The sequence below is a fragment of the Petaurus breviceps genome, unplaced genomic scaffold, assembly GCF_028583685.1.
Source record: "Petaurus breviceps papuanus isolate PSGF00001 unplaced genomic scaffold, PetGlider_PUasm1.0 90842, whole genome shotgun sequence".
Lineage (NCBI taxonomy): Eukaryota > Metazoa > Chordata > Mammalia > Diprotodontia > Petauridae > Petaurus > Petaurus breviceps.
The window spans coordinates 11,689,970-11,715,873 of NW_027187358.1; positions in this window are offsets into that span (position 1 = coordinate 11,689,970).

Below are 25,904 nucleotides of genomic sequence, written 5' to 3' on the forward strand. Positions count from 1 at the left end.
GGGAAAAGAAAGGTTGTGTGATGGTCACCAAGGATGATAGAAAGAGAATGTATATTAGGGTGGCTAGGTGGTGCAGTAAATAGAGCACCGGCCCTGGAGTTAGGAGGACCTGAGTTCAAATCTGGCCTCAGACACTTAACACAAATACTAGCTATGTGACCTTGGGCAAGTCACTTAACCCCAATTGCCCTCCAAAAAAAAAAAAAAAGAAGAAGAAAGAGAATGTATAGAGCAACATGGCTATTGATGGCATCACATTCAAATGCTAAGAATAACAGACCAGAAGCAAGAAGCTTCAGAGTTCAGACAACTACCCAAAATTAAAACAATTTCAGGAAAGACTCTATAGGAGATGGATTGCAACATATTCTAAGTGTCAACCACTGGGACTCTGAATTCTGAAGCAGCTATTCCATCCCACTATGCTAGAGAATCAGAAAAATTGAAATTATAAACTGAATAGTCATTATCCCTCAAAAATCCCTATTGAACCTGGCAGCTCAAAAGGGTAGTGCATATATTATTTAAAAGTCCCAACATAAATAGATTGAATTTTAGGCTTTTATTTAGAAGTGTCCTCTATATTTGGTCTTTCTTTGGGAGCAACTCCCATAATTGCAGTTTCTAATTTTCTCATGTCTTTTTACATTCTCATTCCAAATGGTCCCAAAGCAGAAATACCAAGACCTTATGAGAAAGCCTATTTCTGTGGTATTCTCCTGGCTGCATTGTATACCCGTCTTCAAAACCTTTCCAACCCACTAGATTAGACCCACAGATTTGGATGAATTCCTAAACTTCTGGGGGCTAGTCCAAACCTCCAAACCACTATCCTCTGGAGCTCCTTTTAAGAAGCTTGCTTGCTAGGTTTGGTAGAATGGTCTCTTTGTAGGCAGCCCCTAGACTTACCTCATCATAAACCTCTTCAACCAGGCTGTCATTTTTGTGGCTACCAGGGCCTAAAAAGTGTTTTCTTCTGAATGCATTTCTCAGTTCTGCTAAACTTTTTTTTTCCTAATCAGAACTCAGGTCCTCCTGGGTCACTCTCTATTTTCACAAGTCTGTTCTAAAATTGCATATGCCAAAAGGAAATATATATATGTGTGTATATATACATATATTTATCTATTTCTATTAAATTTTTCTCCTGCTAAGACATTTTCCACATTCATCACATAAAAAGTGTAAGGTATTTGAGGAGTTGGAATACAAGTTGAATCTACAACTAAGGGCCAAACTTATTGACTAAACCTGGGTCAGTATTCTACCTCTGACACCTCATAGTTGTTTGACCTCAGCTAAGTGACTGAGACTTTCTGAGCCTCAGTTTCCCAATCTGTAAAAAAAAAAGGAGGGGGGGATAATAAGACTTGTATGACAGGGCTGTTGTGAAGATCAAATGAAATTAGGTATGTAAGGGTTTTTCAAACTTTAAAGCAAGTTTATAGCAATCTGTCAATAAGCATTTATTAAATGCCCATTATGTGCTAGTTAGGATAAACTAGGTGGCAAAGTGAATAGAGCACCGGGCTTGGAATTAGGAAAACTGATTGATCTTCCTGAGTTCAAATCTGGACTTAGACACTAGCTGTGTGACCCTGGACAAGTGATTTCACCCTGTTTGCCTCAGTTTCCTCACCTGTAAAAATGAGCCAGAGAAGGAAATGGCAAATTGCTCCAGTATCTTTACCAAGAAAACCCCAAGATGGGGTCATGAAGAGTTGGACATCACTGAAATGACTGAACAACAACAACAACAAAACATGTACTGTTTACTGTGCTATACACTGGCGATACAAAGACAAAAATGAAATCATCCCCTTTCTTGAGGAGTTGACGTTGTATGGGCTGGGAGTGGGGAGACATTTACATTTCAGTATATATCTAAAATATATACACACTAACTGGGGGAAGAGAGTGCTAGTAGTTTAGGTGACAAGGAAAGTCTTCATGGAGTTGAAGGCAATGTTTGAGCTGCCTTGTGGACGCCATAAGAGATTTAAGAGGCAAAGAAGAGAAGGGGGCAGAACATTTTTGTGATGGGGGACAGCCAGTGCAAAGGCACAGAAATGGAGACAGAATAGAATATATGAGGAAGATCAAGAAGACCTGGATGAACTGAAGAGTGCAGAAAGAATAGTGATATGTAATATGCTTAGAAAAGTAGTTTGGAGGCAGGCTGGGTAAAGCTTTGAAAGCCAAACAGGAGGTTTTTTAGTTTTGTTTTTGTTATTCTAGAAGCAACAGAGAGAGAACCATTGAAGGTTTTTGCAAGATTAGGGTCAATTATTATTATTCTTATTTGACTGTATTCTGGAAGAGTATAAGGGGAAACAGAAAGATTCTCTATGCCTAGAAAAAATTCTACTAAAAATTTCCCTTTTACTTAGCTATATTTCCAAAAATGCTACCAGATTAAAGAGTCGTTAAGTGGTATAGTAGTTATTTACTTGTTAATGTGAATTAGTTTGAGCAGAACAGAAGCCTAGAGTTTTAGGACTTGGAGAAAACTTAGAAATAACATAGACCAAACCCTAAATTTTACAGGTAGGGAAACTGAGGCTTGGGGAACATAAAGTAATATGCCCAATGTCACACAGCTAATTAGTGATGAAGCTGTTACTAGAACTTGGGTCTTGATTTCAAATTTTGATCAAATTTAAGGTCTAAAATAATCAATCAAAGAGTATTTGTTCATTGCTTTCTATATAATGTTAGGCACTGAGCTAAGCTCTAAAAGAGAATAACCTAAGGGAATTTAGCAAGTATTTACTGCACAATTACATCCAAGACTCTGTAGTAAATACAGAGATCAATAAGATGTCATCATTGCCCCATGAATCTATACTCTGTAAGAAGAAATGAGATGGCCACAAATAATATGAATGCATGGTAAAATATGAAAATTCTATATGTGGGGTATAGAGCACAACAGTGTTCCAAGGTAGGAGACAGGACCTCTGGTTGTACAATCAGGAAAAACTTCATGGATAAAAATGACCTTGAGACTCTGCTTTGAAGGATGAATGGAATTGGATAGAAAGAGATGCTCAGGGTTGGATTTCAGGAAAGAGTAGAGGGCACATACTGTGGGCAAAGACACAAAGACAAAACTAGAACATCTTCAGGGAAATGCATGTGGTCTGGTCTGTTTTAGCTAGAACAAAGGACACCTGGAAGAAAGTTATAGGAAATAAAGCTGGAAACATATGTAGGAACCAATTTATAAATGGCCCTGAATATCAGACTAAGGAGCTCTACTTTATCTTATGGGCAATCAGGAATCACTGGAAATTTTAAAATAGCACATAATGTGACCAGGACTGTGATTTAGGAAGATGGATTTGGCAGCATTACTTTGGATGGATTAGAGGTGGAGGAGAGACTGGAGTCAATGATATCAATTTGGAAACTAATGTAATTAAAAATGAATAATAATAATATTAATAAATGCCCCCAAGGACTCTACATTCTTTTGGAGAGATAGAAAATGTATTGAGAAGGAAGAGAGGCTTCCTAGAGGAAGCAGCACCAAAACTCAGCATTGAAGGAACTTAAGGATGTTAGGAGGCAGAAATAAAGGAAATACAAGGTACCTCAAGGAAAAGAGAAAATACCAAGCAAGTCAAAACACTACTATCACCATTTCTCTGACTTTGATGAGGAAGCCCAGGACCCTGAGCCTGGGAATACCTGTTACACTCTGTACCCCTCACATAGAATTTTTGCATTTTGCCTTGCATTCATATTATTTGTGGCTATCTCATTTCTTCTTATAGCAACCCCCAAACCACTCTTTTTACTTCTAGACTGCCCCCCCAATGTAATCAACTCCTTTTCAAGGAGGAACAATCCACCATTCCTGCCATCCCCAACACCACCTGAACAAGAGCCCAAAGGGCCCTAGAAATAGCATCCCTCTCCTCTGACTCCTCTCCACTGACCATTGTGCAACCCTTGTAGAGAGAAGGCCAGCCATCTCCACCAACAACCAAATTCCACCACAGGACTAAGCAAGCTTCAGCCTGTTTGAAGTAGCAAGGCACAGTGATGGGGAAATAGGAGGAAGTGACCGTGAGTAAAACCACAGCTACCACTCCCTCTCCCCAGGTCATAGTGGAGATAGCCCAGGACTAAGAAGCGTTCTGAGAGTAGCAGTCTCCTCTTTTCCGGATATGGTTTTATCAGTGAAGATGACATTAGAGAAGATGTATTACCATCTTCTTTGTTGTCGCAGTACTCTACAATCCATGGGACCTTCCCATCTGACTTGAAGATGAAACCTCCTCTCTCTAGTCACTGCCACTACATGCTCCCATAAGACCAGGTATTATTTTGCTTCATTTTTTTCACATTCCTAGGACTTAGCATAGGGGTCTGCACATAATAAGTGCTTAATAAATAACTAGGAACTGGAGCCAAGGGTAAGGGAAAGGAAGGGGAAATGTTTTGGAAATTAAAAGAAAGACAAAGACACATAGCAATTTTGCTTTATAGAAGAGGGAAGTAGATAAAGTTCATTTGTTTCACGGGGACAGGAATGTGACTGGAAGAGGAAGGAGAAATAGAAATGGCACTAATTCTCAATTGAGACACTTGTCAAGTGCTTACATGGTGCCTGGCCCATAATTAACACTTAATAAATATTTCTATCCTCCCTCCCTCACTAGGAAGTTGGACAGAGTACAAAAAGAGAGGTAGGAGGGTCATAAAGGAAAAGTTTGTCAACAGGGTTGGCTCTGCTGTAAATAGTGTAACATTGGAGCCCAGTCCTCGGAGTATACATGGCACTCTCTGCCCACTGCCAGCTGTTGTGGTTTGTCCTTCATTTTGAAGAGGGCCAATGACATCATGGACCTGATGTCTTGATTCAGACTCATTGAGATCCAATGGCAAGACAAAAGTCAAGATGACTGGCAAATTGCCAGGGATGCAGTGGATGACCTTGGTGTCTTTGATGGCATTCCCCTGCACCAGCGCCAGCTGCCTTCATGGTCCTAGTAAGAAATTGCTCTCTTCTGCTCATTCTGTAGGGGTAAGTCTTCACGTTCTTGGAGTAGATATCCCCTAATTCACAGACAGGTTTGAGGTGTGTCAGTTACCCTCAACCTAGTGGCCATCTCAAATATGGCCCTCAACCTTTAACTATGGCCCATCTGCCATGATGGTTTTACCCAAGTGCGGCTGCTGCACATAATACAACTTCTTAAAGCCATAGATGTGAGTTAAGCAACTCTCACACCAGAGGTGCTAGTCCTGCCTAAAAACCTTATACATCCCATTGCCAGCTATGGTGGAATGGCATGATGATATGGAATGTAAAGCCCTGCTCCCAAGTTTGGAGCTTGCACAGGTATACTGACTTATCATGTGATGAAGTGGAGCCTTTCAATTGGCTACTGAACTAGAATTGAAGGTGTATTCAAAAAGCTCTAAGTGGCCAAGGCATTTTCTCTTTCTTGTCTTAGCATTCAAGCAGAAGAAAATGGGGGCCTCTGAGTGAGGGAGGAGCCACAGGCCCTCTATATCCCAGAGCCTGGAAGAGGATAGTGCATAGCCCTGCTGATGTTGAGAGAGGACGGGAAAATGGCAGCAGCTAGAGGCCCTTGCTGCCTAGCTCCTTTCTGATGCTAGCATGTGGCTTGTTAATGTGGGCTTCCATTCTCAACCTCTTTGCATTTCTTTCCTTCCAGATTTTAAGTACAAGAGTAGGGGAAATACCCATGGCCTTGTGAGCTACTAAGGGTCAGGATAGGAAGCACCAGTCTCGCAGCTGGACTACACACCATTTGCAAGAACCTCAGCACAGGTGAAGCAGCCGCTGAGACCCAATCCAGAAGTAGGAAGCAGCAGCAGTGGTATTAATTACTGGTGATTATAATTTGGGAGAAAACATTGGAATGGGAGCACAAGCTGACAGGATTAGGGAATCACCTCTGACCCCTCATGGTGCCGCTAAAGCCCCAAGGGGTAGATATAGTCTTGCTCAGGGATCTGATTCAATTGTAAAAGTAGAAGCTGGGATTAAGATATCAATTTCTATATTGTGGCAGTTTTTATATTGCATAAGTGCTATATAAATGTTAACTATCATTATTTATTATTATCAGGGACTATAATGGCAAAATAAGTTATTAGAATTTTATCCCCATTATATGAAATACATTATTAGAATTTTACCCCCATTATATAAAATATTACTTTTAATGTATTTAAAGGGAAAAGTAGGGAGACAACAGTCACTCCTTGAGTCCTGGTATCCCAGAAATGTGCCTAACCTACTTTATTTAGTAAAGCATGAAACCCTACTTGTATCTCTCTGCATTTCTTGTGCAAAGATGAAATCTTATAAATGCCTAGAAGGAATGTAGCAAAGATCACACATTTCAACCATCTGGTTTTCTCTAAATATATATAACTATTGGAGGCAAGGTAATTCCTAAAGACTTAAGTCTATGAGAGCCCTTATAGACTATCTTGAGGGACCCAGAGAAATCGTTAGTGAGAAACAATAACATTCTTGCTTTACGGAGTGAAAGGATGGGCAAGAGACCAAAGGAGAGCCCTCCAAAGAAATGGAAAGCTTTGGAAAGGGAGGCCCAAGCCTCAGGCTCACATTCTACCTACTTGTTGAACTGCATGCCCTTTTTCGAAACTGAAAGAATTATGGCCAGAAGCATACCAAATCTGCTCCAATACAGGCAGGTTTGAGTAGATGGAATGAACATACTCACAAGGGATTCTTTCAGATTTGGCATTTGAGAAAAGAAGGGAAGCTGGAAAAAAATTAGATATTTAAATGGCATCTGATGAAATTGCTTTCCATTCCACAGCCATTAACCCCAAGTTGGCTCATTCTTCTAAATCTTTAACTGTCTTTCAAGTATGTTATGTTTAGGTTGAGAAATTATTGATTCTTTCCTTCATTCAGGGAGTACACACCTCCCCTTCAGAACATAAGCAGCAGTCTGTGCTACATAAGATATGTAGCAGAGAGTGTTGCACATAGTAGGCACTCAATGTTTGCATGATAGAATTAAACTGAATCACAGACTAAATCTGAAGTTGGGGGAGGAAGCATGTTCCCAGCAAATGGTGCTTTAGGCAGGAAAAATGAATATATCAACAAAGCCATGGAGAATCTGCTGCAAAATTTCCAAAATGTAGAGTCAACTATCTCTTCTTAAATAGGAACCAAATTCCTGGGTTAAAACAGTAAAAACATTGTAAATTTTCCCAGGATTTTTTAGGAAAGGGGAAAAAATCATGTTCCTAGAGCTAGGTGAATCAATATAAAAGCTTCATATGAAGACCCTTCATTATGAGGCCCTCAAAGTAAGCATTTTAAAAAATGAATGAAAAAAAGTATTTATTAAGCACCTGGTATATGTACCAGTCACTGTGCTAAGCATTGGGGATATAAATACAATCAAGAAAGACAGTCTCTTTTCCCCTCAAGGAGCTTATATTCTAATAGCACACATAGAAGAATGGTGCCCAGGAAGTAATGTTCTGAAGAGGAAAGTCAGAGAGAATGGTGATTGGAGTAATAAGACAATTGATTAAGATGTAATTAAGTGTTGATTTGATTATTGTTCTCAGTTTAAAAAAGGAATTATTTTTATGTTGTAATTAAGAGTAGCATATCACAACATAGATGAAAGGCATATCAATCACTAACAGACAAAATGCATTTCAAAGTCACATGTTAACATTTTGAAAGAATGTGTTATAAGCCTTTATTGATACTATGAGATAGGCTATCACAGTGGCTAGAGTCTAGCTAGGCAGGTACTAGATCATAAAAGTGTCACAACCTATATTGGTGCTATGTGTTGGTGGAGGGAGTTACCACACTTATTTACCCATACTGTCACAAAAGCACAAAATGCTTCATGTATTTATATATTAAAAATATTGGTGATATCTGGTGACCCTTGGTCACACTGGCCACCCTTGGGCTGAGACAATAGTTTATAATACCACTAGACACTAAATAAGCAAAGCATCGAAAACTCAAAGGATATATTGTATTTTTTTTGCATAGTATTTAAATGAAATAGGAACCAAAGTACGTATTCTCCCCATCAATTGGATGGAACTTTTGTCTTTAGTTCAGAGAGGAGTACCAAGTTTAATTCAATATGACTGAGTGGAATTCAACTGCTGTTTCAAGCCCTACAGTAGGCTTGATAATTTGCTATGCCTGGAATTTACACAGTTCTTTTCTTCTGAGAAAGCCAGTTTTGTGTGATATCAAATAGAATTATTCCCTTCTTGCATCAGAGGACATGAGAATATATTGGTATCTTAGTTTCTCCATTTGTATTTTGTACCTTTCTTCACATTCAAAGATGAAACTCTCCATCAGCAAGGCATATGCTCTGAGTTATTATTTTCAGCAGTAGATACTGAGTGTTTTGACTCAAGCATACATAAAGTTTGGAGATTTTACAGGGTTAGGGACTATGGCTACAGAAGAACACAAAACAAATTGACTTGCCACAGATTCATTAGTACCATGTTCTGATGAACAGAAGAATGTTCTAACACAAAAACATCAAGGGGCAGCTAGGTGGCGCAGTGAATAGAGCACCTGCCCTGGAGTCAGGAGGACTTGAGTTCAAATCGGGCCTCAGACACTTAACACACACAAAAAACTAGCCATGTGACCTTGGGCAAGTCACAACCCCAACTGCCCTCCAAAAAGCAAAAAAACAAAAAAAACCCCCAAAAATATCACTTGGAATCAGACAATATTAGCACTGGAATGGACTTGAAGGGTATATTCTATAAGTTATCTCATGTGAGCATTATTCTAAAATTAGGGTTATTTCAGCTATTTTGTGAGGCACACACTGAAATTCAGACCCTTAGCAAAAAACAAAAGAGGAAATAGCTCAAGACCTATATACATACAATTATAGAAAACTGAATTTAGAGTTAAAAGGAACATGAGTGGTCCAATACATACCCAAAAAAGGAATCCCCATTATAACACAATTGATGAATGGTAATATATAGCCTTTGCTTGAATATCTCCAGACAAAACCAGCTACCTCTTGTTTCATTCTTTAAATTAGTAAAATAAGCCTGAAATAATTGGAGGGACAGTCATCATACATGAGTAGGCTGTGTCAATATTATAAAAATTACAGTGTCACCTAAACTAATTTATTGATGTAGTTCAATGCCAATCAAGTTATTAAGGGGTTACTTTATAGAGTCAGACAAAATAATATTCATTTGAAGGGGGGAAAGGGATCTCAAGGGAAATGATGAGGGAGAATATAGGAATGAAGAGGGAATAGAACTTCCATATTTCAAATGGATTTTATAAAGTAGTAATTCATAGTAAGTTAGGTCCTGGTTAAAAAATAGGAAAAACATAGAGGAGAATAGGGCAGTATGGTGTAATGGATAGAGAGGTGGCTTTGGAATCAGGAAGAATTTTCTTGAAATCCTGTCTCTGACACCTTCTGACTCTGTGACCCTGAGCAACTCATTCTCTTTTTCTCCATGCCCTATAAAACTACAAACTGCAAATCAGTTGCTGACCTCCAGTAATACAGGAAATTTCCTCATTAGGAATTCCCTTCACCAATGAAATCACAGATCTGGATAAAAAAAAAAAGATCAGTCTAGAGAAGCAAGATCCAATAACAATAGAACAAAACAACTCAACAAACAATAAACCCAAGAACATAAATTACTTGAAGAACTCCAAATTCTTCAGGAACTGTTAGAAAACTGGAAAGATGTTTGGAAAAAAATATATTTAGACTATCACCTTATACCATATATCATAATTTCCAAATGAATGAGTGACCTATATATAAAAGGTCACATGAAAAAGAAAAAAAAGAGAGGAAAATGAATGGAAGTACCTATCACAATTATGTCTAAGAAGAAATTTCTTAACCAAAGTATGGAAAAGACAACAAAAGGGAAAAGAGAAAATTCATAATTGAAAAGTTTGTGAAAAAAAAATCAATGCAGCTAGTATAAGCTAGGATAATCTATGCAGCTAGGCCATGATAAGATTAGAAATGGTCCTTTCTCCCTCACTTGATATAGGTTGAGCTAATTCTTTTCCTGAAAGGGAAGGGAGCTGCCAAAAATTTGATTGGCCCAGGAGACTAAATCTCTGGTTTATAGTCTTTGACATAATTTTCTGATGGCCTCAGGTCATGTTGGCATGGCTTCCTCATCCTGTAAAGCCCTAAAATACTCACCCACATTGAATCTGAGATCCATCAGACTTGACGAATGCCCCAAGGCTATGTGAGTCACCACACCCTCTTCTGCTGACTAGACATTTGTTTCTTTATTGGAAGCATTTACCCCAGTTAAGTGCTATATCCTTGTTGGTTATCCTTTCTATGCTATAGCTATCATCATTATTATTAATTATTTTAACTATAAAATTAAATTTAACTATTTTATTTATGTAATTATTAACTTTTTAGTGACCTATGAATATCCCATTTCATTCCAATTTAAGACCCATACTATAACTGATCAGGTGCAGCCCACAATAGAAGAGAGACTGTTGAGTAGAGAAAAAAAAAAATCATTGCATCAAATACTTCTGATAAAAATCTTGTATACAAATCTGATATATAGGAAATTAACACACATGCACACAAATAAGAATAAAAGCCATTCCCCAGCAAAGAAGTAGTCAAAGGACATAAACAAACAATTCTCAAAAGGATTACAAATTATTAGCAACCATATGAAAGTTTGCTACAAAGTGCTAATAAGAGAAACACAAATTAAAACAACTCTTATGTTTAACTCCACACCTAGCAAATTGTTGAAGATGACAAAAGCTGTAAATAATCGGTGTTGGAGGGACTGCTGAAAAGGAGACACACAGCTTGTGGAGCTGTGAGTTAGTCCAACCATTCTGGAAAATTTGGCAATTATGTACACCAAAATGCCTAAAATGCCTAAACTCTTTACTCCAGAACAGAGGCTCCCAAACTTATTTGGCCTACCACTCCCTTAAAAAAAAATTATTTAGCAATAGACTTTCTTTAACCCTTTAACATTTTTTAAAAATTTGAGTCATTTCAAAAAACATAAAATATTTTTATTAAATGACACATATTAAATTTAACAATTTATTATAAACTTGTGGGAGGTTTCTTACATTGCAATTTTGATGATGTAATGTTGCATCATGTAACCATGCAGTATTGTATTGTAAGCAAGTCACTACATGCACATATTACTGCTGATGAATGCTGGACTTTCCAAACACACACAACATGCTTGCCAGCCAACACTTGCTTGTCAAGACCTGTCAGCGAATTAACCTGATCAGTTATAACATTCATTTTGTATGTTTTTTTGGGGGGGAGGGGGAATAATGTAATCCCTATGACTTTAATTCTGCTGTACAACAGATGAAACATGTACAAATGGTTTTTCAAAATTTTCTTCTCTTCTTTCCTTATGCTTCCACTGCCCCCTTATTTTTATTGAACACCTCCCAATTTCACCCAAGGCTACTACCACCCTCTTGGATCATTCCAGCACCCCTCAGGGGGTGCTATCACCCACTCTGGGAACCTATGCTCCAGAGCTTCTACTCTTAGGTTTGTACCCTCAGGAAGTTAAAGACAGAAAAAGTCCAAAGAACTGGAAATGACAGGTGTCTAATAGAGCCTGGGAACAGCTAAACAGATTGTGAATCAAAGTTCCATCCACTATTGGCTGTAGGATGAGGAAAAAGAGCACTATCCATACCCCTGCCTCCTATACAGACAGTTAGTGACAGGGAACTTTACTTGTCCTACAGGAAAGTCAAAGTAAGAGCATGAGGGACAGTCCTATCTTCTCTTTAAAGTCCTCCTCTGATTCAGTAATCAATGAGAGAATTACTCATTATTTCAATGTCCATATGCAGAAGAGATTAAGCATACAAGTTCCAGATTCAAACAGATTCAAACTATCAAACAGTGGCATAGTGTTTGATAAAGCCAAGCATCATGACAGCTAGTATAAGGGCTCCCTATTCAACCAAAATTATTGCAAAAACAGGAAAGTAGTTTGGTAAAAAATTACATCATATGCCTTAATAAGCCCCAAATGGATCCATGACTTAGACATAAAAGGCCATATTATAAACAAATTAGTAAAGCAGAGAAGGAGATGAACAGTTTTGGTTACATAAAACTAAAGAGTCTTTGCATAAAATCATTGAAATTAAAATTTAAAAGGGAACAAGGTAGTTGAGGGGGGGAGACTTTATAGGAAACTTCTGATAATGATCTAATATCTAAGATATGTAGGGAACTTATTCAAATATATATGTTTTAAAAAGTCATTCCTGAATAGACAAACGGTCAAAGGATATGAACAGGCAATTGCAATAAAGAAATGCAAGTCTTCAACAACTTTGTGAAAATTACTAAAAACCACTAAGAATAAGAGAAATGGAATGAGAAAGGAAGAGAAAGAAATAAAAATACCACTTTACATCCATCAGATTGGCAAAGATAAAGAAGGAAAAAAACACTTAATAGAGGGATTATAGAAATCAAGGCATATTAATGCAATGTTGGTGGATCTATAAATTGGCCCATATATTCTGGAAAGCAATTTGTAACTACTCAAAAAAGTTATGCACTTTAAAATGTGTATACTTTTTTTTTTTACTTAGGGATACCACTAATAGGCTTATGCCTCCTAAAGGAGATCAAAGAAAGATGGAAATGGTTCATATATCCAAAAAATATTTATGGTAGCACTTTTTTCATAGTAAATTGTAGGTAAACTGCCTCTTTCAGACCATTTTCATAATTAGCAATAAATGACAAAAAGAGCAAAAAAGTGTTTTGCGTAAAGGAAGAGATTTATATTGATTCTCAAAAACTGTGGAATATTTAAACTGCTACAGATAAGCATCTTGACATGAGTAGAAAAAAGAACTTTTTTTAACATATACTGCTAAACTATATATATGAAGATATAGAATTTTCAGAAGGGATTCGGACAGTTTTGGAGAAAAAATGATGTGTGGTATAGATTTCAGGACTCGAATCTCTTTGTTAATAAGGGGTGATACCATTCTTATGTGAGAACAGTTTAATGTTATAAAGAAGCAGAAAATTATCTCTTATTTATTAAGAAACTAAAAAAATGTTGTCTAGGGAAGGAGTCAAGATGGTGGAGTAGAAACAGGACTTCCGCGGGGCTCCTGCTCCCATCTCCTCCAATTCATGTAAAAAATGACTCTAAACAAACTTTGGAACTACAAAACCCACAAAATGACACAGAGAAGCTAACCTCCCACTGAAGACAGTCTGGTAGGCCAGCAGGAAGGGGCCAGCTCAGCACTCTGGGAGCTCAGCCCAGCCCTGCCTGAGCCCAAGGTACAATAGCCTCCAGCTGAAGGGACTTCAGATCACCAGCAGCTGTGTCAGTTTCCAGAATTATCAACCCATAGATGCTAAGAACAAAGTGAGAGGTCAGTGCAGTGTGGACTGGGAGTTGGGGAGTGTGGTCTGGCCTTTGCCCCTAGGGCAACAAGTGAATGAGGAGTGGTGGCTGTCCAGCCATTGCCACTTGGCTGCTTCAGAGCTCCAGGCCTGCAGACTGTAGGGGGACCAAGCAACCAGTCTGAGGGGTAATCATTCTTGCTTTAACCTGCTTGGATCTGGATTGCGGTCTAGGGTGGAGGTCCTGGGGTGTGTGACCAGTTTGCCAGAGTGTGTGGAGGCTTCAGAGAGGTCACTCAACTAATAGCTCCAGAAGCTAAGAAAACCCCAGCCATTGGGACAAAGCTCCCCTTTCTGGTAGCAGAGTTGTACTGTGGCAAAAAGCTCAAAAGTCAAGTAATTGAGTGGCAACATGAGCAAGTGAGGGAAGCAAGGCAAGCAGAGTGGTCTGACTTTGGATTCCTTTTTTAGGGACAAAAAGGATCAGGGCGTGGAAGAGGAGGAAGACAGTGAAGTCAGAACTCCTGCACCAAAAGCTTCCATCAAAAGAATGAGCTGCTTACAGACCATAGAGGAGCTTAAGAAGGATTTTGAAAACCAAATAAGAGTAGTGGAGAAAAAATTGGGAAGAGAAATGAGAATGATGCAAGAAAATTATGAAATGAGAGTCAACAAGACTGACTTGAAAAAAAAAGGCCAACAAGCATCAACTGACTGAAGAAAATAACACCTTAAAAAACAGTCTAACTCAAACGGCAAAAGAGTCTCAAAAAGCCAATGAGGAGAACAGAAGAATGCTTTAAAAAGCTGAATTTGCCGGATGGAAAAAGAATCTCAGAAGCTCACTGAAGAGAATCATTCCTTCAGAATTATATTGGAGCAAATGGAAGCTAATGACTTTATGAGAAATCAAGATACTATTAAACAGATCCAAACAAATGAAACAATAGAAGGCAATGTGAAATATCTCATTGGAAAAACCACTGACCTGGAAAATAGATCAAGGAGAGATAATTTAAAAATTATTGGACCACCTGAAAGCCATGATCAAAAAAAGAACCTAGAAATCATCCTTCAAGAAATTCTCGCCTTTCCCCCAAGATGGCACCAAAGGTGAAGAAAGAAGCCACTGTCCCTCCCCAAGACAGAAGCCAAGTCCAAGGCTTTGAAAGCCAAGAAGGTGGTGCTGAAAGGTGTCCATAGCCACAAAAAGAAGAAGATCCGAACATTCCCACCTTCCGGCGACCCAAGACAGTGACACTTCGAAGACAACCCAAATACCCTCAGAAGAGTGCCCCTTGGTGAAACAAGCTTGATCACATGCCATCATTAAGTTTCCTTTGACCACAGACTCTGCTATGAAGAAGATTGAGGACAACAACACCCTAGTGTTCATTGTGGATGTGAAGGCCAACAAGCATCAGACCAAGCAGGTTGTAAAGAAGCTGTATGACATTGATGTGGCCAAGGTCAATACACTGATCCAGTCTGATGGAGAGAAGAAGGCCTATGTCTGTCTTCCTCCAGACTATGATGCTTTAGATGTTGCCAACAAAATTGGAATCATCTAACTTATTATGTCCAGCTGTGTCCCATTCCACCTACAATAAAAAGTTTTCCAGAATAAAAAAAAAAAAAAAGAAATTCTCAAGGAAAATTGCCCAGATGTTTTAGAACCAGAGGGCAAAATAGAGGTTGAAAGAATCCACCAATCATCTCCTGAAAAAGATCCCAAAAAGAAAACTCCTAGGAATATTATAGCCAGGTTCTGGAGTTCCCAGATCAAGGAGAAAATATGCCAAGCAGCCAGGAAGAAACAATTTGAATACTGTGGAAACACAATCAGGATAACCCAGGATCTGGCAGCTTCTACACTGAAGGATCGAAGGGTTTGGAATATGATATTCCAGAGGTCAAAGGAGCTGGGATTAAAACCAAGAATCACCTACCCAGCACAACTGAGTATCATGTTTCAGGGGAAAATATGGTCATTCAGCGAAATAGAGAACTTCCAAGCATTCTTGATGAGAAAACCAGAGTTGAATAGAAAATTTGACATTCAGATACAAGAAGCAAGAGAAGCATGAGAAGGTAAACAGGGAAAAGAAATCATAAGGAACTTATCAAAGTTGAGCTACTTACATTCCTACATGGAAAAATGATAATTGTAAGTTATGAAACTTTTCTCAGTATGAGAATAGTTGAAGGGAATAGAAATGTGTATATACATTTATGTGTATGTATATATACATATATATACATTTATGTGTATGTGTATATACATATATGTCTATATAAGAGGTTATATGGGAGTATGAATACATGTGTGAGTGTGTGTGTATATATGTGTACAGGTATACATAGACAGAGGGCACAGGACCAATTGAATAGGAAGGGATGATACTTAAAAGGTGCAATTAAGAGATAAGAGAGGAATATAATGAGAAGAGATGGGGAGAGATAGAATGGGGTAAATAATCTCATATAGAAGAGGCAAGGGAAAACTGTTACAATGGAGGAGAAGAACAGGAAGACAAAAGGGAATGAGTCAACCTTATTCTCATTGAATTGGGCTTTAGGAGAGAATGACATACACACTATATAGGATATTTTACCTTATAGGAGAGTAGGGGGGAAGGGGACAAGAGAGGGATGATGGAAGGGAGGGCAGGCTGGGGGGGAAGGGAAGTTGGAAGCATCCACTTTTGAAAAGGGATAGGATCAAAGTAGAGAATAGAACTAGTGGGGGGTGGGATAGGATGGAGGAAAATATAGTCAGTCTTTCACAATATATCCACTATGGAAATGTTTTGCATAGCTACACATGTACAACCGATATTGAATTGCTTATCTTCCCAGTAAGGGTGAGTGACGAGGGAGGTAGGGAAAGAATCTGGAATTCAAAGGTTTAAAATCAAATGTTTAAAATTTATTATTATTATTGTTATTTTACATGTAACTGGGCAATAAGATATACAGGCACTGGGGTATAGAAATCCACCATACCCTACTGGAAAATCAGAGGGGGACTAGGGGAAGATATGGGAGAGAGAAGATTTGGGGAAGGGATATTCAGTGGAATTGCTGTTTTGGGGTGGTGGGTAGGGGAAAAATGGGGAGAAATTTTGTAAATCAAAATCTTGTTGAAATAATGATGTAAACTAAAAAAAAAAACCTAAAAAAATATTGAGTGTGAAAAAAACTGTCAAGGGCCCCAAGAAATGGAGACTGAAGCTGAGGCATGATGGACATCTCCTCTAATTTGAATATATGTTATTATATATAATAGTTATTATATTAATAATTATAAAATATATCATAATATAATTAATTAAGATATATATTACATATATTAAGAGAGTAAAACTTTAAAAAAAGCAAACCCTTTATACATTTGGTAACTGTAGAATAATTTTAAAAGGACTAGCATTTTGACATGGGAAATTTGGGAAGTTGCAATGTTCAAGGTAAAGGATGAGTTCCTGTGAGCTAAGAGGTTCTTATTTGAGCCATTGAACAGAGTGAGAGAGGACAAGACTTTTCACAGTAGCAGCAGAGGGACCTAAAGGGAAGTGAAGATATCGCTGGACTCTTTCATCTGTCCTACCGCTGTAACCTATCTATCTTGCTCTTCTACTTTTATTCCCAGAGCTTAGCACATAGCAAACACTTTTGAAAAAATGTTTTCCCTCTCATTCCAAAGATAACATGAGAAATCTTTGCCCATGTTTTAATGGACCAATCTAATAACTCCATCAAACAAGGACATTAGGTTAGTTTTCAAGTTTTTTTGGGGTCCTGGGGTTTAATTCACATGGACCTAGTAGCTTGAATTCATTGAGGGTTACCATGTGATTTTCTCACTTATATTGGGTTTCAAGTACCCACTGGCCATTTTTGTTCCAACTTTCCTAAAGTTCTTGATAGAAAAACAGAAGCAAAATAAAGGTTACATGGTTCTTCCTTTCTCTGAGGTTCATTATCATTGTTTGATCCATGCTGAGCTATGGCACCATCCCTTCCTTCATCTTTCTCTGGGCCCCAGAATGGCTAAAAGAACCATTTTTTGGTCTTCATTAGTATTAACCACAACCTTTAGCTTATTCTTAATTTTAGCCTTTATTATTAAAGGTCTATGTCACTCTTTTATTCTTTTACCTGGTACCTCTCCTTGCATTTATCTTCTCTGTGTCTTTCTAAAATCTATTTAGCAATGAATTCCCTGCTATCTATAACTCTCTCTATGGACAGTTCCCCTCTTCTTTGTAAGCATTGTTTGTTCTAGGTTGCCAGAATTTCATTCTTGAGGCCATCAAATCCCTCTTGGGTTAACTTTTCCTGTGCAATTTTAGGCCATAAGTTCCTATCTATCCTTTCTCCAAACTCTTCGAAATCCATTCCCCCCTCATTTAGATTGCCTGTCAAACTATTGTGAGCCTTTATCTCCTTAATTATCATGAATTCTAACATAGAATTCCTTCCTTCCAAAGTTACCATTGAAAGATTGCAAAAAGAACTTGTCTTTGGGGTCAGATAACTTGGGTTTATATGTTATTGCGGATCTGTGACATTGGGATAGTAACTTGCCTTTCCTAGGCCTTAGCTTCTTCACCAGCAAAAGGAGGAGGCTGACCTAGTCGGTCTCTGAGATTCCATCCATGTCTGGAGCTATGATCTTATGATCTCTACTAGAGCAACTGGTCCTTTCTTATTGGTCTGATTCTGAATGAATCTCTTTCGGCTTACTACACATTTTGAAAAATCTAATGATTATTAAAACAATTCAAGAATTTATCAGTTGCTCTGATTTTAACAGAGAACCCTCCAATGGATTCCAGACAGTTAACTCTATCCTCTATTACTAGATAACCATGACTCCATGACAGTTTTGTGATCTATTTTCTTTCTCCTTGACCATTTCCTCTCTCTCTCACAGTGATCTGTAGTATACAAAGGCATAGAAATAAGAATGGAGATTATGTATGTCAGAGACATTTAGAGATCTAGTCTGCTAAAAATATGTATATACCTACCACAATGCCTTGCACATCTTAATTGATAATAAATGTTTGTTGAACTGACTGTCCCTTTTTATTTGAGAATTGAGGGATAGCACAAAGTTGCAAGTAAACCAGTAATATTTTTCAAGTGTTCACTATGTGAAAATGTATTTCAGCAAACCAGGTTTTGGCCCAGTACATAAAAATACACATAACTATATGTTAAAATAGAATTTTATATTAAAATTATCTTTTTCTTGATCTCAGTTAACTACTTTTTATTAACTCAATCCTTCTAAATAAAATATATAGACATTTGTTTAGTAGCTACTATATGCCTACACCATGCTAAACACTATTTATCATAAAGGAGAAATAGTAACTCTGCCCATTAGGAACTTCTGGTCTAACTGGAGAGAAAACAATTCTGAGACATTATATAAAACATGTGCAATACCATGGTATCAGAGATAGACAATACATAAAAACACTGGTGGAATTCACAGCAAAGGAAAGTTTATCAGGGGAAAGCTCCATGAAGGAGATGAGTATTAACCTGGGCCTTCTGTGTTTTTGATGCTAGAAGAGTTAACAAATCAGGATGTTAACATTTGGGTGTTTTTTGTTGTGATTTGTTTGTTTTTAAGGGAAGAGTTGAATTTTTACTAGTGTATAGTACTACACACAGTACAGCACATGTTAGAACAAGACAAAAAAATCATCAGAAAATTACAATATTAAGATGAACAAAACAGATGAAGCCACTAGTGAGCACTTCGGGAAGTTCCAAGTAGCTAACAGAAACCACTCCACCTTCTGGCTAGAGGAGTCCTTATGTTGCCCGTAATCTCTTTACATCGCTGCTCTACCATTATTTCATTATGTGTGTGTCCTTGTCCAAGCGCCAGTGCATGTATGTGCCTGTCTAAGCAACAAGGAAGTAAGTTTCTTTATGGTAGTGTTGGAGAGTGTGTGCAGACAGCTGGCCGTCCCACCATAAAACATGGTGCTATGGAAGACACTGAGAGCAACTCAAACTGTCCTCTCAGCAAGCTACACTTCATTACCAGGATCTTTCTGAACTTCTGCTCCAGATTTATTTTTCTGAATATTCTTGATTTCTTTTCCTACCCTCTCTGTTTATCACCCAACTTGGATGTGCACTTGTTAAGCACCCTCAATGAACAGCTGACTTTGCTGATTTCTGTTTCATCCTAGGCCTCACTGCCCACATAAGACAGGTGGCACCCAATTCTATGAGTGTATACATTTTGTACATGCTTACATGCTCATGTGCATGGCTTATACTACACTCTCTAATGTTGTGCAATAGCTGGGACTGATGCCAAGGACAGCAGCTTTCTCTAGGGATGGGAAACTGGGAGTTCAGCTGGTGCCATTCAATGGTGCATTGCTAGTTTTGATCCGACCACAGTTTTTGACATCACTTACTTTCCCAGTTTTGGTTTATAGTAGCATGTGAACTCTAGACTAGTATAAGCCATAACCCCAGAACAACAACAACACCCATGAACAGGGGCAGAAATTGGACCTGTGATTTCACAGGATCATAATCTGAAAGCTAGAAGGGGACCTCAGAAACTGTTTAGTCCAACTATCTCATTTTACAAATGAAGAAACTGAGTCCTGGGGAAATTAAATGATTTTGCCTAAGGTCATATAAGTAGTAAATGGAAGAAGCAGGATTTGAATCCAGATCTTCTTGACTCCAGAGCTATTGGACCTTATAGGGAACTCACTCTAATGATTCTGACTGGCTCTTCCCTTTGCAACTTAAAGACTCTGAGAGTTGCCTAGAGTATGAGCAGTTAAGTGACTTAATCAGGGTCACAAAGCTAATAGGACTTAGAAGCAGAATTTTAACCCAGATGTTCCTGGTTCCCAGGTGGCTCTCTTGCCACTAAACCACACTGAATCTCTGCCGGTAAATAGTTTCAAAATGACATAGGGGTAACACTTCAAGTACTGCCCCATGAATCAATTCCACTGACACCTACCACGTGTTCTGCCTATTTCTGGACACATGCTCACTCTTATTCTGCCAAGCCCAGTCACTCCCTAAGCTGTGGGCTCACTTGTTTCCCCTCTATCCCTTGGATATCCAATTTGGCCATGCAAAGACTACAGGAAACTTAGAACTACAATGCTAGATATTTACATCTGCCAGGGGTTTATCATTCTGCTTGCCAAATACCAGGATCATTTAGTGGGAATCATCACTGAAGATGCAATAAATTCTCAAGATTACTGACTAGCTAGGGGCCATGACCTTAATTGTCAACCATCCACACTCCCTAATAAACTTCACTCAAGGGGGCCCACTGAAACCTTCAGTAATCTGTACTCAAAGTCTTAAAATATACCTTCATATTGCCTGGAATATGTAACTTTGCATGTGCGCATACACACACACACACACACACACACACACACACACACACACACACCCCTTAACTAATCACATTCTCTGCTTTCACAGTCACTCAAACCAAATACTAACTCCATTCTACACCATCACAAATACCTAAAGGGTGGCTTCCAACCATGGAATCTTCAATAATGACAAGCATCAGAAGAAACTTTCATAGACTGGAGGATAATTCACTACAACATCTAGTTGCTAGCCCCCTTCCCCTCACTGCACACATAGCTGGGATCCCCCTCATCAAAGACTATCTCCTCCACATTGAGAAACTGTCAAGTATAGGCAAGTCTCCCCATTTACCAACTTTCTCACTACTTTGTAGCACTCCAAGACAGTCTAGTGGAAGCTGACACACCAAGTCATTCCACTCACCTTTTCTATGCTCCAGAGTAATGAGAACATCCAAAGGGAGTCTCTTCCTGCCTGTGTAACCATCTGAATCTGTTTCTCCTTCCAACCTTGACAGTCTCCATTCTCCCTACTATAATGACAGCTAGAAGGCAACAGATAGAGATGAGCTCTATTATTTATTTCATTGGTATAAGGAAATCTTAGATGATGAAACTCCCTCTCCTAGTGCAGGTTGGTGGCATTTTCTTGGAAACTTGAGAGCAGTGAGAGTTTAAGTGACTTGCCCAGAGTTGCATAGCCCACGTGTGTCAGAGGAAGTTCTGACGCCAGCCTTCTAGCCACTATGCAACACGACCTCCCCCAGAGAGCAGGGACTGTCTAAATACCTCACTCCATACTGTGCCCAATCAGCGATTCTGGATGGAGATGATGATGGTCATGGCAATTGTTATGGTCTTAATCACAGTAAGATTTCTGATTGAAAGATGAACATAGAGCTCCCCCCCCCCTTTTCCGCTCATGTTCTTCTTGTTCTCTTTATGGAGTACTTGGGCATTCAGCTCTTTTTAAATCTGGAGATTCTGCATATTTCTCTTCTGGGAAAACTCACAGAAAACATTTGCAAATGGAAAACACTTTGCCTTGTGTGTTTTTCTCCCTTTCAGGCACATGAATAAACAGAATGTTCTGACACACTCCATATCTCTCGCAGCCCATTGCCTTGCCCAATATTTGTCTGTAACAATTTTGCTGCATCTATTTTTTTTCTCCCCAAAGAAATAAATTTCTTCACATTTCAGAGGCACAAATTGTTGCTCCCACTTTTCAAAGGAGGTTTGGTGTTTCCAGATTTAGAAACATACTCCCAGTTGCCAAGCTCTGTCACACGCTGCCTTAGATTAACAAGAAACGTTCCTTTTCTTGGGCAAATGGAGGGAAAGCATAAATGATCTAAATGGCTTTCAACTTGGAGAGAAGTTTCCTTTAGGAAAGATACTTAGGAGAAAATCTAGTGGAATGATCCAGGGCTGAGAATGAAGTTCAAATACCAAATGAGTTGTAAGATCTTGAGTGAATCAATTTCCTTTTCTGTAAAATGAGAATAGTCTCTATCTCTTTAAAGATAGAAAGAGACAATAGAAATGAAAGTGCTTGGAAAGTGAATAGATAAATTAATCTTGATGGCACAAGCCTGTAATCCCTGCAACTAGAAAGGCTGAGGCTGGAGAGCTTAAGCTCAACAGGGTTAAAGATTCCTGAGCTGCAGTAGGGCAAAAGCTGACCAGGTGCCCACTAAGTCTGACTCCAATATTATAAGCCCCTGGAATTGGAGGGTGGGGGGTGTGAGAGGTGAGACCAGGCTACCTAAGGAGGGGTAAACTGGCCCACATCATTAACAGAGAAGTTCAAACTTTTGTGCTGATCAGAAGTAAGATATGATCCATGAGTGGTCACTGCCCTTCCAGTTTGGGCAAGAAAGGGAGACAGGCTCAAAAAAAAAGTGAATAGTTCCTCAGTAGATAAGTCAAAGGATATGAAGAAATATTTTTTTTCTTTTTTTATTAGTTAATTTATTTATTTTTAGTTTTCAACATTCACTTCCATAAGTTTTAAATTTTCTCCCCCTCCCTCCCCGCTCCCTCACCAAGACAGCATGCAATTTGATACAGGCTCTAAACATGCATTCCTATTAAATACATTTTAAATTAATCATGTTGCATAGAAGAATCATAATGAATGGGAGAAACCATAAGAAAGAAAACAAAACAAAAAAGAAAATAGTCTGCTTTGCTCTGCATTGCCCTTATTATTAGTCAGTTAAATTATTTTTACATTTATTTTATTGAATTTACAACTCTTTAAAAAATATTTCTGCACATCCACATCCACAGAAAGAACTATGGGGTCAGAATGCATATTTCTTTCTCTGGATGTGGATGTAAAGAAATATTTTTAAAGACTTGTAAATTCAATAAAATAAATATAAAAATAATGTAAAAATAAGAGAAATGTACATTAAAAGAACTTTGAGTTTTCATCCTACATGAAGAAAATTTGCAAAGATGACCCCCCCCCCCAAAAAAAGTAGAAATTGTTTTGAAGGAGCTGTGGGAAGACAGGTAGGTACACTAATGCATTATTGTTGAAGCTATACATTGATCCAAACATTATGGAAAACAATTGATATTTCTGCAAGAAAATTGATTAAATTGTTACACCCTTTGACCTCTTTTACCAAAGGAAGTCAAAAATAGAAAAGTCTTATATGAAAAGGGCACCAAAAGAGCCCTGCAAGCAAGGAAAAATATATTTAGACTTCCAAAAAAAATTATAGCTTCTCACAGAATGCACTTATGAAAATTTCAACTTTTCCATGAAAAGACCACTGGCTCTGGAGTGACAAGATCTGAATTCAAATCCCACCCTTATGGCTTTCTACTTTTATGACCTTGAGTAAGACATTTTTTCAGTCTCAGTTTCTTCATTGATAAAATGAGGACAATAATACCATCTACTTCCCAGGGTCATTGTGATAATAAAATGAGATGATATCTGTAAAGCACTTGTTGTTCAGTCCTTCAGTTGTGTCTGATTCTAGCTGAGCCCACAGACCATAACACATCAGGCCCTTCTATCCTCCACTATCTCCTAAAATCTCTCCAAGCTCAGGCTTGTTGCTTCCATGACACTGTCTATCCATCTCATCTTCTGCCATCCCCTTTTCCTATTGCTTTTAATCTTTCTCAACATCAGGGTCTTTTCTAATGAATTCTGTCAAAGTATTTTAATATTCAGCTTCAGTATTTGTCCTTCCAATGAGTAGTCTGAATTAATTTATTTAAGTATTGACTGATTTGATCTCTTTGCTGTCCCGGGGAATCTCAAAAGTCTTCTCCAGCACCACAATTCAAAAGCATTGATTCTGTGGTGCTCAACTCCTTTATAGTCCAACTCTCACAGCCATACATCACTACTGGAAAAACCATAGCTTTGACTATATGGACCTTTGTCAGTGAGGTAATGTCTCTGATTTTTTAGTATGCTGTCCAGATTTGCCATAGCTTTCCTTCCAAGGAGCAAGCATCTTTTAAATTCATGGTTCCACTTACCATCTGCAGTGATCTTTGAGCCCAGGAATATAAAACTGGACAGTGCTTCCATTTGTTTTCCCTCTATTTGCCAGGAAATGATGGGACCAGCTGCCAAGATCTTAGGGTTTTTTTTAATGTCAAGCTTCAAGCCAACTTTTACATTCTCCTCTTTCACCCTTGTCAAGAGGCTTCTTAATTCTTCTTCACTTTCTGACATCAGAATAGTATCATCTCTATATCTGAGATTTAGAAAGCCTTAATTCAAGCTTTTGATTCATCTAGCCTGGCATTATTTCACATGACATACTCTTCATATAAGTTAAATAAATAAGGTGAAAATATATAGCCTTTTCATACTCCTTTTCCAATCTTAAACGAGTCAATTGTTCCATGTTTGGTTCTAACTGTTGTTTCTTGGCCCAAATACAGGTTCCTTAGGAGACAAATAAGATGATCTCATACTTTCATCTCTTTGAGGACTTGCCACATTTGGTTGTGACCCAGAGTCAAAGACTTTAGTGTAGTCAATGAGGAGAAATAGATGTTTGCTTGTTTGTTTGTTTATTTTTTCCTGGAACTCCCTTGCTTTCTCCATAATCCAGTGAATGTTGGCAATTTGGTCTCTAGTTCTTCTGCCTCTTCAAAAACCAGCCTGCTCTTCTGGTAATTCTCACTTCACATATTGGTAATGTAATGCCAAGGAAAGGCAACTTCCCAAGGTTCAAAATAACAGCATAGGTGCTCTCCATTTTATTCAGTGACAAATTAAGAACAGAGAAGATCAAAATATGACATCATTCAAAATACAGCATTTACTAAGTGTGATTAAATAATCTCCAAGTACTACCCCACCCCAGTACCTTACATTCATTCAATCAATTACAAAGTCACTGTTCTAAATACTACTCCACCCCTAGGCTGTACATTCATTTAGCACATCACAAAGCCCCTCTTCTCAAATGGAGATTAGTTTCCAATCATAAGTAAAGTACATTCATTTGTTCAATCATAGAACACAAACAGGTCAAAAGTTTCCCACCCCTGGATCACAATTGAATCTACCCCAGAGTTACAACAAATTTAAGCACAGTACTTAATACCCAAATGGAGGTCTTTTCTTCATCTTGACAGAGGCAAATTCTCAGCAATCTTTGTTCCTGGGGAGACAAAGTTTAGCAAGGCCACAAGATACATTGCCAGTCTCTTCATTAATTCATTCTGTGTCTGCAGAACAGTCCTAGGACCCCTGAAAACATTAGCAAAACACTCTTCCTGGATTTCTGTAAACATACAACAAGAAAATCCTTCTTCAGGGCTTTGGAACCAACAGCAAGGTTCCAAAACTTCTGCAACAACAGCACTGTCCTTCAGCAGTGGATAGTATTCACTCTCTGTCTACAGAACAGTCTCAGGAGCTCTTAACCAACAGCCAGGTTCCAGAACTTCTGCAACAACAGGACTGTGTTTCACCAGTGGACAAATCTGGCAAAACAACATCAAAACAGACAGACAAAGTACCAGCAAAACAGCCATGTCTCCTCAGTCCTTGGCAGCTCTGGGGGCA